This window comes from Oryzias melastigma, linkage group LG24 (assembly GCF_002922805.2).
Source record: "Oryzias melastigma strain HK-1 linkage group LG24, ASM292280v2, whole genome shotgun sequence".
NCBI classification, from domain to species: Eukaryota; Metazoa; Chordata; class Actinopteri; order Beloniformes; family Adrianichthyidae; genus Oryzias; species Oryzias melastigma.
The window spans coordinates 2,415,283-2,427,753 of NC_050535.1; the positions used below are offsets into that span (position 1 = coordinate 2,415,283).

Below are 12,471 nucleotides of genomic sequence, written 5' to 3' on the forward strand. Positions count from 1 at the left end.
GAAAATGACACTAAAAATGGCAAAATCATGATAAAAAAAACAAACTTGGAAAATAGAGAAATGACTGGAGCGACTTGAGTTGAGTTTTTGTTCCACATATGCGCAAAACTTTATCAAAATTCTGTAAATGCAGAAAAAAAATACAATTTTGCAATTACACATTTTTATTGAATCAAAATTGTTGGAATAAATAAAAGCCTAACGAGATAAATGCGATTTATTGTAATTTTTTTATTTAAAAGTTACTCGTTTCAATAAGGTACCCTTTTAATCATATATCCAAAGTGAGAAATTGATCGTGTTTGACTACCTCTAGTGGTCTTTTAAGGAATTGCAAATTGACGTCCTTTGAAGCTTTTCTTAAAAATGAGTTTTGGGAGTTTGAATCTCACCTGTTGAAGGTGTTTCTGGAAGAAAGTGAAGGACCGTCAATACAATGTCATGTGGAGGCACAAAGTAGAGCTCACTGGATTTATCCCAAAAAGCTTCAAAATAAATCAACACAAACAGAAATTGATCATAAAGAAGTACAATTTTGAGGAAAATGGAAAGATTTTTCTTGAAACACGTTTTTACTTTCAGAATAATCTAATACTAGCTTACATATTTTTTAAACTGCTTATCTCATCTTGTTACCATCTTATTTTTCAGCTACTGTAGTAAAGGAAATCATCTTTTAAAATATGAAAAATGACTTTAATATAAGTGCACTGCTCGTCTTTCCGCTACACTTCAACAGCTCCTCCAACTCGCCGCCAGCTCCAGATTGTTCAGAGAACCCGGCGAGTCCCGGCTCTCTTTCATCAGCGGTCGTCATCGCCGCTCTGTGGAAAGCCTCTGTGGGCTCCGCAGCGGGAATGGGAGTGGGATTAAGTGATATCATATTGTTTAGTGGGGGATATCCCTCCCTTGGCAGCAGCTCTGACATTCAGTCATGCCTTCAGTCGCTGGGTAGTCATCGGGTCTTGTGATTGGGCCGATATCTGTCCTGGTGATACTTCATCTTGCAGCTGTCGTAAACTGAAATTAAAATGGGGGCGTTTGTTAGAAAAGAGATGAGTCGATGGTTTGTCACACAGGCAGATCGGTACAGTCATTTTTACACACTGGGAGCATCTGTCGGGATCCATCTACAGCTGAAAGGGCGGGACGTTTAACCGGCCCGTTGAACTTTATGACCAAGAAAAAATGGGCGAGATAATCAAAAACACAAAGTTAAAAAATCAATTTGTGAGTAAATACAACAAACCTGAAGAAAACTAAAGATTTATTTTAATTCTAAAAAGATCTTCTGCGCCGTTTCACGTCTTTAATAAAAGTAAATCCAAGAACTTTTAGCACAAAGCCATCATGTACATACATTTTATTGAACTTTTCGTTCAGAGAAATAGAGATTTTTCACACCGACATTAAAGCGGTTGAATAAATATTTGTGGAGGTCGTTTAGGCCAATAAGTGAATCTTTAAATCTTCTGCTCCGTTCTAACGAGATCCAACCGATTCACCATAAATGTCTCAACCTTTCATGTAATCCTGCACATAAAAACGAGAAGCACCATTAGGAAACTCAGATGTGAAGACTTTGATGAAATCAAACGCTCTAAATGTCAAATGTCTTACTTATATGGGCCGCTTGTGTTTTTTACTTTTCATTCTATGAAACCTCAACAAAACTTTATGATTTATTACAGAATCTCTGCATGAGTCCAGGAACATAACCCCAATGAGACGCATTAAAGGATGAAGAAAGTTCCCTTCCAGCAGCTGTTTGGCTTTCAGTGAAATGATCAATCACTCACTTAAAAAAATTCTGAATTTCGTCCGTCACAATAAATGTGCTTCCAAAATTTGCAAAAAATTCTGAATCAATCATAGAACCATTTTTAATAAACACATTTCTGAGATTCGTTAGCATCCTTAAAAAACCCATTTGATTTAACTTCCTCCCTGTAGTGCATCGTCCATCCACTAGGGGCAGTAGAAATGCTTTTCACTTTTGGCGGGGAAAGTTTATAATACTTTGTAGTAAAGATAACACATCTATTGTTGTAATTTTTTTAACTGGCTGATTGTTTTACTGAAAAAAATGCAAAATAGTTGTTAATGGTTATTTTTAATATAGTTACACTATTTAAAAAACATGTGGATCAAATTGGAGTCAGTTGGTACAGAGACGCTAAAGGGGCATCGAAGTAAAAAGAAAAAAAATTGGGGTAAACTTTTTTTGTTTCAAGAAATTGAAATAAATACATTTTTTCCTGGTTAGTAACCTGTGCACACCGGATAATTACTGGTCCACACCAGATAAAAACTACTGTTAGAAACATTATTTTTCTAAAAATTAAAGTAAAAAAATATTTTTTTTCTGGTTACTAGATGGTGTGAACCCGTTGACAACCAGATTATTTCTTTTTATCCTTAACTTTAATTTTTAGAGACCAAAAAATATTATTTCTTCAAAATGTTTTCTACTTTAATGTCCCTTTAGGGGCACCGTAGGTAGGTAATTATGGTAATTTTTTTTTTCCCCTGAACACTCGAGTCAATATTTTTGCACCTCAAACTAACATTGGTTTGAGCAAAAACTTAAATGGTGTCTACTTTTATAGCCCTTTTCTCTACCTGTCTTGAGGCCCAGAGCACTTTATTTTTCTGTGGATTAAAAAAATGGAAATTATCTCAATTCTTTGATGTAGTGGGCTTTACAGGGTTAAAGTGACACTTAAAGTAGTTTTTAAAACTACTCTGAAATCTTAAAGCGGTTAGAATAAGATAGATGGATGGATGGATGGATGAATGGATGGATGGATGGATAGATGGATAGATGGATAGATAGATAGATAGATAGATAGATAGATATAGACTCATAGTCCAATCATTAAAATTACACTAAAAAAATCATAATATCAGGAATACACAAGTTAAGAACAGTATACAAAAAATTACAACAGTTAATAAAATATTGAGTATAACATGTTAAACTATGTATTTATATTTTATCAGACGTCTTTACCTGACACAAAAAAACTTGAGGCAAACCTGAAAAACGATGTAAAGCGATTATTATATATATAAAGATTATTATTATATTTATAATGAAACTGTTTTACTTTAACTAAACGCAAAAGGTCCTTTTTTTCTGCATAAAATAAATGTGAAACATCAGTTTAGATGTGGAAAATGCAGTTTTTGCTGTATACTTTATACAAACTCACTGTTATTAAAAGGGAATTCATATTTTAATCTGTTTAATTAGATAGATGAAGGTTTCAGTTACAATTCCCGTATTAAAGACTAAAAATTGGCAGAAAATTGAAAGTTCAGTGCAAAAAAATTCTAAATGTAAAATATTTTATCTTAAAAAATGACAATAGGTTTATATATAAAACCCACTCTGATAAAAATTGTGTTTTTGTCTTTCACTTGTGGCATTTTTGAGTATTTTTTATACAAATGGTGAATCAGGAACAGACAAAAAATACAATTTAAAAATAATGTGGATGCATCCACTTGTAGAAAAAGGATCCATGTACAGTAAAGTTTGAGGTGTGAGGGGGGCTGTAAGCTAGTGGGAGAAGAGAAAAGGGGGGCGGGGTTGCTTCTCGCCAACAGTCCCGCCCACAACTCGAAGGTGAATTTCTAATAAACTAGTCCTAGAAAGTCCTAGAAAATGACACCTAAAAAATAAATGCTTTAAAATTGTATAATTATAGTTAAAAAACTTCTGGGAATGCTTTGATGTCAATAAATAGAAGCAATATTTTATCTTTTACCTAAATGACAAATGTTTCATTGATTACAATCAGATCAAATCCTTTTTTTATGATTTTAGAGTTCCTTTCGTCGTGTTTTTACTCCAAACATGAGCAGCAGCTGAAAGCTACGACACTTTCAAGTAGAAAAACAGAAAGTCTGCCGCGTTGATTCATTCCCCTCATGCTGTAACTTCAGCTGCGCCTTCTGAGAATATCTATTTCACTGTTTGGTTATCCCCAAGTACAACACAAAGACACGTCTGAACGTTTCGTCAAATTTAATGACACACAGGAAAATATAATAGGACAAATATTATTTTTAAGTTTATGACGGTTGACAGTAACTGTGAAATATGAAGTGAAACTCAGAAATAAAGCGGCTGTACAGATGAAGTGTTCCTTCAGTCTATTTTGAGTCAAAGTTTGTTCGTTTAATACGCTGGAAAATCAGATTTTCAATGCTAGTCGTTTGTATGAAAGTAAATAAATTCTTTTTAAGATATATTTTTTACATCATTGGACTCCATAAGGAGGAGCCTGCAGACTCGCTACCCCGCGTCGACTCCTCTGGGGAGGAAGAAAAAAAGCCGTAAATCTTTCACATGCGAGGCTTTCAACAGTTTAATCACCCCTTCCAAATTTGCCGTGATGAGGAGTAATTACCACCCAGTCCCTTCCATCTTCTGCACACTTTCATGTCCCCTCAGTGGCTCTTCAATCCAGGCACCTCGTGGTCTCCTACCCCCCCCCTTTGGATCTCAGATCTCTTAAAGAAGACCACCAAAAGTGCAGAACTCTGGCGCACAAGAAGGTTTTTCAGTGTGAGCATTAAATCATCCCATCCTAATATATTCCTGAGCAAATATTGGATGAATTCATACATGCAGAAAATTAAATAAAGCTTTTTTATAGCCCTGTTTAATCATTTTAGGTGCAGTTTGACAACAAAAAAGACAAAAAAAAACAAACTCTGTTTGAGCTTTTTTAGCATTTATGGTTTCAAAATCCAAAAATAAGCAGCGATTATTTGTTGAGAGACAATTTAAAGTCTTGTTTACGGTATCTCGGTTACATAATGCCTTTCAGGTTGTAGTCCAAGTGCAGACACACTGCTGGCTTTCATTAACAGCAGCCGTTTTTTTCCCATCGTACGGCGCGGCGCTGCCAGAAATCTGTGCTTCTGAAAACAGAGCGGGGCTCTGCCAACAACCCCCCGCTCCTCGCCAACCGGCAGCTCCCGTCCCGGCGCAGCCAGAGTGGGGCCGGTCTGCGAGCTCGGTTCCTTTCCAAGTTGTTGCCCCACGCAAGTGGCGGCCCTCCCCCGTCGTTTGGTTGGCGTGATGGGGTCACCTGTGGGCCCTGGGATCGGTAAACAACACATGACCCAAGACAAACTTTCACAATTCCGCCAGGTGTGCAAACAAGAGGCCGTAAAAATACCCGGAAAGGTCTGACCTTGCAAAAACAACGTCTAACCGCTTCTGATGAACTCCTACGATGCAGAGGATCGACTGGGACGTCTGCAGTCTGTTAGTGGGAATTAGAAGCTCCATATTTTTGGGAGTAAAAGTTCTCTGCATAGTTTGGGTAAAGTTATGTCCAAGAACACGTTCTACACGGTTTATGAACTAGCGCCAAAGAAGCAGGTACCATCCGGGAGAGAATTCTTCTTCTTTTGTGTTTTATAGGGCGGGATTGAAAAAATCGATTAATCGATTTGAACAAATTTAAGTTTAATAGATCAATAATCGATTCACAAAAGATATAAATCGATTTAGCACCTAAAGCTAATGTCCGCTAGCTTGATGCTAACTGTCAATAGAATTCCCCATAAGACGGCTAATGCTAACGCTCGGTTGACTAAAAAATACATTGTTGACTAAATTAACATCTTTATTTACTTACAGACATTCATTTTTCAAACTCTTTTAAGGAAATAATTTTTAAATTAACTATTTGTTGTCTAAAACTTAGTTTTTTTCCTTGCACTGAATTCTTGAATTAAGTGTACTTCTATAGCACGATCGCCACCTAGTGGCCAAACTGAAACGTCCTCCAGGAGAAACAACAATGTTTACAATGTTAATGAACATTTTTGTTAGAACTTCTCCTTAAGAGAATCCTGTAACACTGTATGATATAACAATCTCAGTATTTTAATAATACAATATGTGAACTGTAACAGATTAATATAAATATATTCAAATTAAACAGTAGATTTTTTTTATATATTTCTAAACAAATGTGTATAAATTTGTACAGTTAAAATTGAATTGAAGAATTGGAAAAAAATCGGAATCTAAACGATTCAGGCTCTTGTGAATCGAATCGAATCGTTTATGGAAATTTAGCCCCAGTTTTTACCATTTATTAGCCCTTGTCCACTACCCACAATTGGTAGAGCGGTTCCCGATTGGTAGAGCGCAAAGTGCATTAAATCTCGCTCCAGGCTTTTTGTTTTCACACCTCAGTAAATGTCAATTTTTCGTGTTCATCTGTTAACACGATCAACGTAATTCCAGTAGATTTTGAAGGAGGAAAGCGCCACTTCGCACACAAAGGTAAACCACATGGGGCCGCATTGAAATGTTTGCTGGGGGGGCGACAGTGAAAATCAAATATTATTGGGAACAAAGACTGCGGGGTCCAGATGAACCCACTCCCAACGTCAAGACAACTTTATTATAAATGTTCACAGTGCATTGGCATTTGTAGCATGTACATTTTTTGTGTAATTCAGTTAGTTTAAGTGTGATATACGTTTAAACTAGATAAGTTACATTACATTTGATAATGCTAGTGTGAATGCTGTTTGCTGAATCTGGTCGCTGAAGACACTGAAAAACTATTTCCAAAATGCTAAATTTGCTAAAAGACTTGAAATTTTGTCAAAGACTGCTGAAGTTGGCTTAAATTTCTGAAGAATTTATAGTAAGTTTGCTTTAAAATCCTCAATACAAGCTAATTTTGCTTAAACATGTAGTGTGTTGCTTAAATATGAGCTAAACTGTAAATTAGCCAAAAAAAACTTCAGTAGATGCAAAATTAGTCTTTCGTGTCTAATAACAAAACAACCAAGAAGCAGCAAGAGAGTTTGGGGGAAATGTCAAAGAAGCGCAAATTCCACAAATCTGGCTCCAGGCTTTTTCTTTCACAGCTCTGTTCAAACACTTGATACTTCCACGTTTCGTATAGGATGCTAGCCGTGGCAAAATCCGAGACCAAAAACAGTCCTAAACACCTGCGTAGAGACGTGTAAACGATAGTTTTGAACGTGGAAGCCTGAAAGACTTTTAATTGGAAATGTTTGCTTGAATATGTATCTCTGAACCTGGTGTATCAGCTTTAGGATGGGCTTGGATGGATTTAGTGATTTGAAGTGATGCTACTTGTTAGTGTGTTCTTTCTACTATAGTTATCTGAATAATTGCTCATACGTGGTGCTAAAATGCTAGATTTAATAAGCATCAATGAGTTACGGTATTGAAGCGTGCGTATATTCATTAGATTATCTATTCCACTATTACGATGTGCTTTTCAGGATGAAATATCCTTTTTCTCAAATTCTGCTAAATTGACCCCAAAAGTACGACTTTCAACTCTCGTGTGAATTTCGGGGGTCTTTGCACTGACTTCCTGTTGCTCAGAGAGTCGAGTGCTTGTTTACAAGTCTCTCCAAGTACATTTGTGAAATGCTCATTCCTTGTAACCGTGTTGAAATCAGCGACCCTAAGGCAGAGGTCGTCTTCACGTACCAAGAATCAAAACTAAACATGATGAGGGAGCTTTTCAGAATTTCTCCTCAAAGATTTGCAATAATCTCCCAGAAAATGTGAGACAGGCCACAAGTCTGAAAATGTTCAAATCTAGACTGAAAACTGTTTTATTTAACAATGTCTTTTAAAATGGGAACTACTGTTTGTGTGTGTTTTTAATGATTCTGAATTTCTGAATTTTAATCTTGTTGATTTATATGGTTTTATTTGTCCTTTATCAACATTTTTTATGTGATTTATATTTTTATTATATTTTATTATAAATATATTTGTAGATCACTTTAACTTGCCATGGGTAGGAATTGTTTTATAAATAAACTTGCTTGTTTACTGTATTTTTGACGATTTTTCGTCACTATTAATCATTTATTTTTTATTCTGCGACTTCCGTCTGATAAATATGGTACCTTTATGCTTCACAACAATCAAACTACTCCCTCTTTTTGTCTTCCCGTTCACCTCCTGGACCAGAGAGTCCGGCCGCTGACCTTCTTCCAGGCGCCACACGTCGGTTTTGAATTCACACGAACCCTCACTTGTTGAAGCGTTTGGGCTCACGGCGCTGAGTCTGAAGGATGCAGAATAAGGACTTAAGTACAACCAGATGCAGCGCTGTCCTCCCGGATCGCCGCTGTCAGATCTTCATCAGAAAGTCGTCCCGTCAGGTTAGAACGGGACGCACAAAGCCCTGCAGTGTGTCCTGAAATACGTTTTAATCGCGGCTGCCAGCAGACGCCACGTTAAACGCAGAGCAAGCCGCCGCGCCGTCCTCCATATGTTTTTCTTCCATTTGTTTCAGAACTATAAATTAATTGTAATTAATGGATACTTTTCGTAAGAAAAGCCAGATATTCTTTTTCAAGGTGCGGTAAATCTCTGTCATATCCATGGAGTTTGAGCCAACCAATATAATGATATCATTGTTAGATCTTACCTCTGCTTACCCTGACTGCTAGACGTTGAACGAGCACGTAGCAGCCTGCTGGTTATACTATTAGCAAAACAGATGAGAGATGTCTGCATGTCTGCAAAGTCAACCTGTAATTATCATGGCTGTATATCCCCGGGCAAGAGAGCGAGTCAGATTTATAGATTTATTCTGTCTTCAAATTAGCATCGTGCTTCAGATTCCAGCATTTCATCTTGGAGGCTGAAGGAATGTTTGGAGACCTAAAAAAAAGAGTCATTGTAATTCACAGCTACACATCCCCAAACCGCCATCTGTAAAATAGTGCTGGAGAGACAACAATGTGTGACTGTGCTGGTGAAAGCGCACGTATCAGAAAGCCTCTCATGACTGGAGCTGGACGCTTTTAGAGTTTAGGAAATGTTTTGGAGGCTGTCGGGTAAAAAGGCTAAAATCTGTCTTTGTTTACAAGCATCTCAAGATAAATATTATTCAAGAACGCCATCAGTTCAGACTGTGCAGCTTTTTTAAAATAAACTATGATTTTATCACGTGTGATCAGTGAATTTTCAATTTTCTGTGACGACTCAAGAAGTTCAGAGAATTAAGAGTATTGGGGGCGGAGCTACATGGGATAAGGGGGAGGGGACAAAAAGCTTTGCCCCGCCCCCAAATTATCGACAAAGATTAGGAAATAATCAATACAGATTTTAAATGAGAATAATAATAATATTGTTTTACTCTGTTGTTCTCACTTTTCCATATAAAAAGTTTTAGCTCCGCCCCTAAGAGTATCCATGCTTATAGTGCACAAATAATTATTGGGAAGTCCACCAAATTGTTTGATATTTTCCAGAATTTGAAGCTTTATCTCTTAAATAAAGTCCTATATCGCTTTTTAAATTATCTTTAATTTATTTCCAACATTTGAAATAAAAACAACAAATATTTTCTGAGAAATATGTTTGTATGTAGATCATAGATTATTTTAAAATAGCCTAAAACGTTGATCAAATTGAACTCAACAAAATTCTATTAGCCTCAAACAAAGTTTTAATTCAATAAATCATTTTATTAGTTGATTTAAACTTGTTTTTTTTGTACTACAAAATCTTAACACAAAGGTCCAGGTCATTGACTGTATAAGAGAAGTGGACTGAGTGACCCCCTCCCCCCTGTCGTTCCAAACAGGAAGTGGCTCCAAGAATCCAAAAACTTCTAAAGAGAAATAAACAGCTATTAGTCTGTCGTTCTATTGGTCAGAATAAACCGACCAATCAGATGCTTTGAGGAATGCTGGCCTCCACGCCCAACAGTCAAAAGATCATGTAGTCCATTTTCAAGTGGCGTGGACTTCCAACCAGCTCACTCCTGACTGATGAGAGTGGTCGCCATAGAAACGTCAAATCAGGCCGACTCAGACCAATCACTGCTTGCTGACGCCGTCTGGCTCCAACGTATCGTGAAAATATGGCGTCTTCATTTGGGGAATAAACTGGCCGACATCACACACACTCAATGTTACGAGTCCAGGAATTATACTATCCCCATCAGCATTATAAATATTTTTCTGAATTTACCGTAACTCCTTAACTGCTGAATGTAATACCAGCTATTAGGAAAAAAAAATCACTCATGTTTTTGCTTTTAAGTACATTTTGGTAACTTTGGAGCCAAAGTGGTCTGTTGCATATTTGCGACAACAGGCATTAAGGGGTTAACTGACCTGTAAAGTGTCGAGAAAAATACGACAATTCACAAATTAAACAAAATGTGAGATTTAAGAACACAAACATACAAACACGAAACACCATTTGGCTCCAACAGGTAATTCCCCAATTAACCACTAGGGACTGACTTGAGCTGGCTAGTTTCTCATTAATTCTTTGAACAAAAGCTAGCTTAACTTACTATCATAAACCAGTGTACATGACAAATGTTGATGTAAAGATTACCTCTTCTATAAAAATGTTTTCATAACGATTATGCTTAGTGATATTTCTCACTGTTTGATTCAAAATATGTATTTAAAGTAAAAAGTGGAAACACATGCTTTCTAAGAACGAGATCTCTCTTCTTTGATCATTGGAAACGTATTAGTGAAGAACACCCCAAAAACACATTTATCAAAGGGGATATTCTCCTTATATAACAGAAAATGTCACTTTTAAACTTGTTCTCATTAAACTTTTTGAGTTCAGGTGGATCTTAAAGCGGACTCATTTAAATGTCTCCTTTTTAATGCTCTTTTCTCCTTTTGGTTCAGACCTCTGGGGGTTTGAACGTCTAGCCTCCCCATAAAAACTGCTCCCAGAGGCACAAGCAGCCTCTAATTTTTCCCGAGTAAATCTAATCTGTGCGCTCCTCTTCTCGTCTGACGGCACATGTTAAAGCATAATGTGACTGGTGCTTTCTGTTTGAAGCTTTTTTTCTTCGTCTTCATGAGGTAGACGCATTCCTCGACCGGCTTGTCCTTGGTTGATCTCTGCTGACTCAGAAGAAAGCCTCTCTAACACACAATGCCCCGAGGTTACCTTCAGAAGTGAAGAACACTGTTTACAATTGAATCCAGACACGTTTGTAGGCTATTTCTGCACACTTGGCTGCTTTGAACATGAAAAAAGAAATAATTTCTCAAGGGGTAAATAACACCTTTTAAACACAAAGCTGCGTTTAAATGCTACAGACGAAGGTTTACAAAGCTAAAGCAGCATCAATCAGGATCTGAAGTTCTGCCGTCTGATCTGTACTTTGATATTCGGCTGTAAAGTAAAAACTGTTCCTTTCAAAGGGATACCGTAAGACAATGCAGACGTGAACTCCGTGAGCCGGCTTCCCAGCCAGACTGTATTATGACTGGTTCAAGTCCTGCTCATACATCTTCCTAAAGTTATACACCACAATGAAAAACCCCACCACTTCTAAACAATGTCAGAAAACTCCGATTTAGACTCCCCTGTGATTTCTGTCTTGTTATTGTGTTACACGGGGACTGAAAGACGAGTCACAGCATTAAGAAATCATGTGAGGAGGCAATTATCCATCACAAAAGCCCTACAGAATAAAAAAAACAAATAATAATAACCCACTGGGCTGGAGGAGACAACAGAGGCTTTTGTTTTGCCCTGCTGTCAGTGACACAGCGCCGAACTCCACCTCGTAATAGCTTGTTTCTGCGCAGAGCTGTCTGCTTTTATCAAGCCCACTTTGTTCTCCATACTGAGAAAACCGGTCTCTGAGACACATAATGGACAGCTTATGTGGAGGCTCATTCATGTTGTGATTGGCTGAGGTGACCCCCCCTCCAGATTTGAGTCACGGCCCTCCAAACGTTGATGCTCCCGCTACACGTGACTTCTGTCAGAGACGGGAGTGACGGCATCGTGCCGCTGAAGGCGGGACGTGACTGTCGGCCTTGTCCTGCTGGGTAATTATGATGCTGACTTAGCGGCTGTGTTGACCCCGTTTGAGCATCTCGTCCAGTTCATGGCGTGTCCTCAACAACTGACACATTCTTATTCCCAAGTCTTCACATTTTGATGTATGGATAAGAACTTCTACGTGACAAAAAATGATGTCTTGGGGGGTCCCCAACTTGTCCTTTTTTGATGTGCTGGCTGTTCCAGATAAATTAAAGCTCCCCAACCTCCAGGCCGCAAACCGGTACCAGGACGTGAACCGGATCATGTTCACCTAACAGCTCCTTAAGATGATTTTACTTACCTTCCTGGGATGGGGTGACCCTGAGGCCCTGCTCCTGTACCGTACGTGGATTAGTACCTGTTCCGGACTGGGTTAGGGTGTTGGTACCAGCCGTGCTCTGAGGTTCAGTCTTCGTCCGGTACCGAGTTAAGGTTAGGGTACCAGTGCGGTCCATGTCCTGTTACTGGATGAAGATCTGTACTGGATGTGGATCAGTACCGTTCAAGACACAATACCAGTTCCTAACGCTGACCGGACTAGATACAGAGTCCGGTACCGAGATAAGTTAAGGTTAGGGTACTGGTGCAGTCCATGTCCCGATACCGGCCGA

At 38.1% G+C, this 12,471-nt stretch overlaps 1 long non-coding RNA gene across 1 annotated transcript in view; it reads right to left on the reverse strand.

Moving 5' to 3' along the window:
* Positions 1-656: 656 nt before the first annotated feature.
* Positions 657-12,471, reverse strand: part of LOC112157730 — a 71,128-nt gene continuing 59,313 nt past the window's right edge. Inside the window, exon 3 of the long non-coding RNA XR_004947219.1 lies at positions 657-1,020. This is a non-coding gene — a long non-coding RNA (uncharacterized LOC112157730). The remainder of the gene's footprint in view (positions 1,021-12,471) is intronic.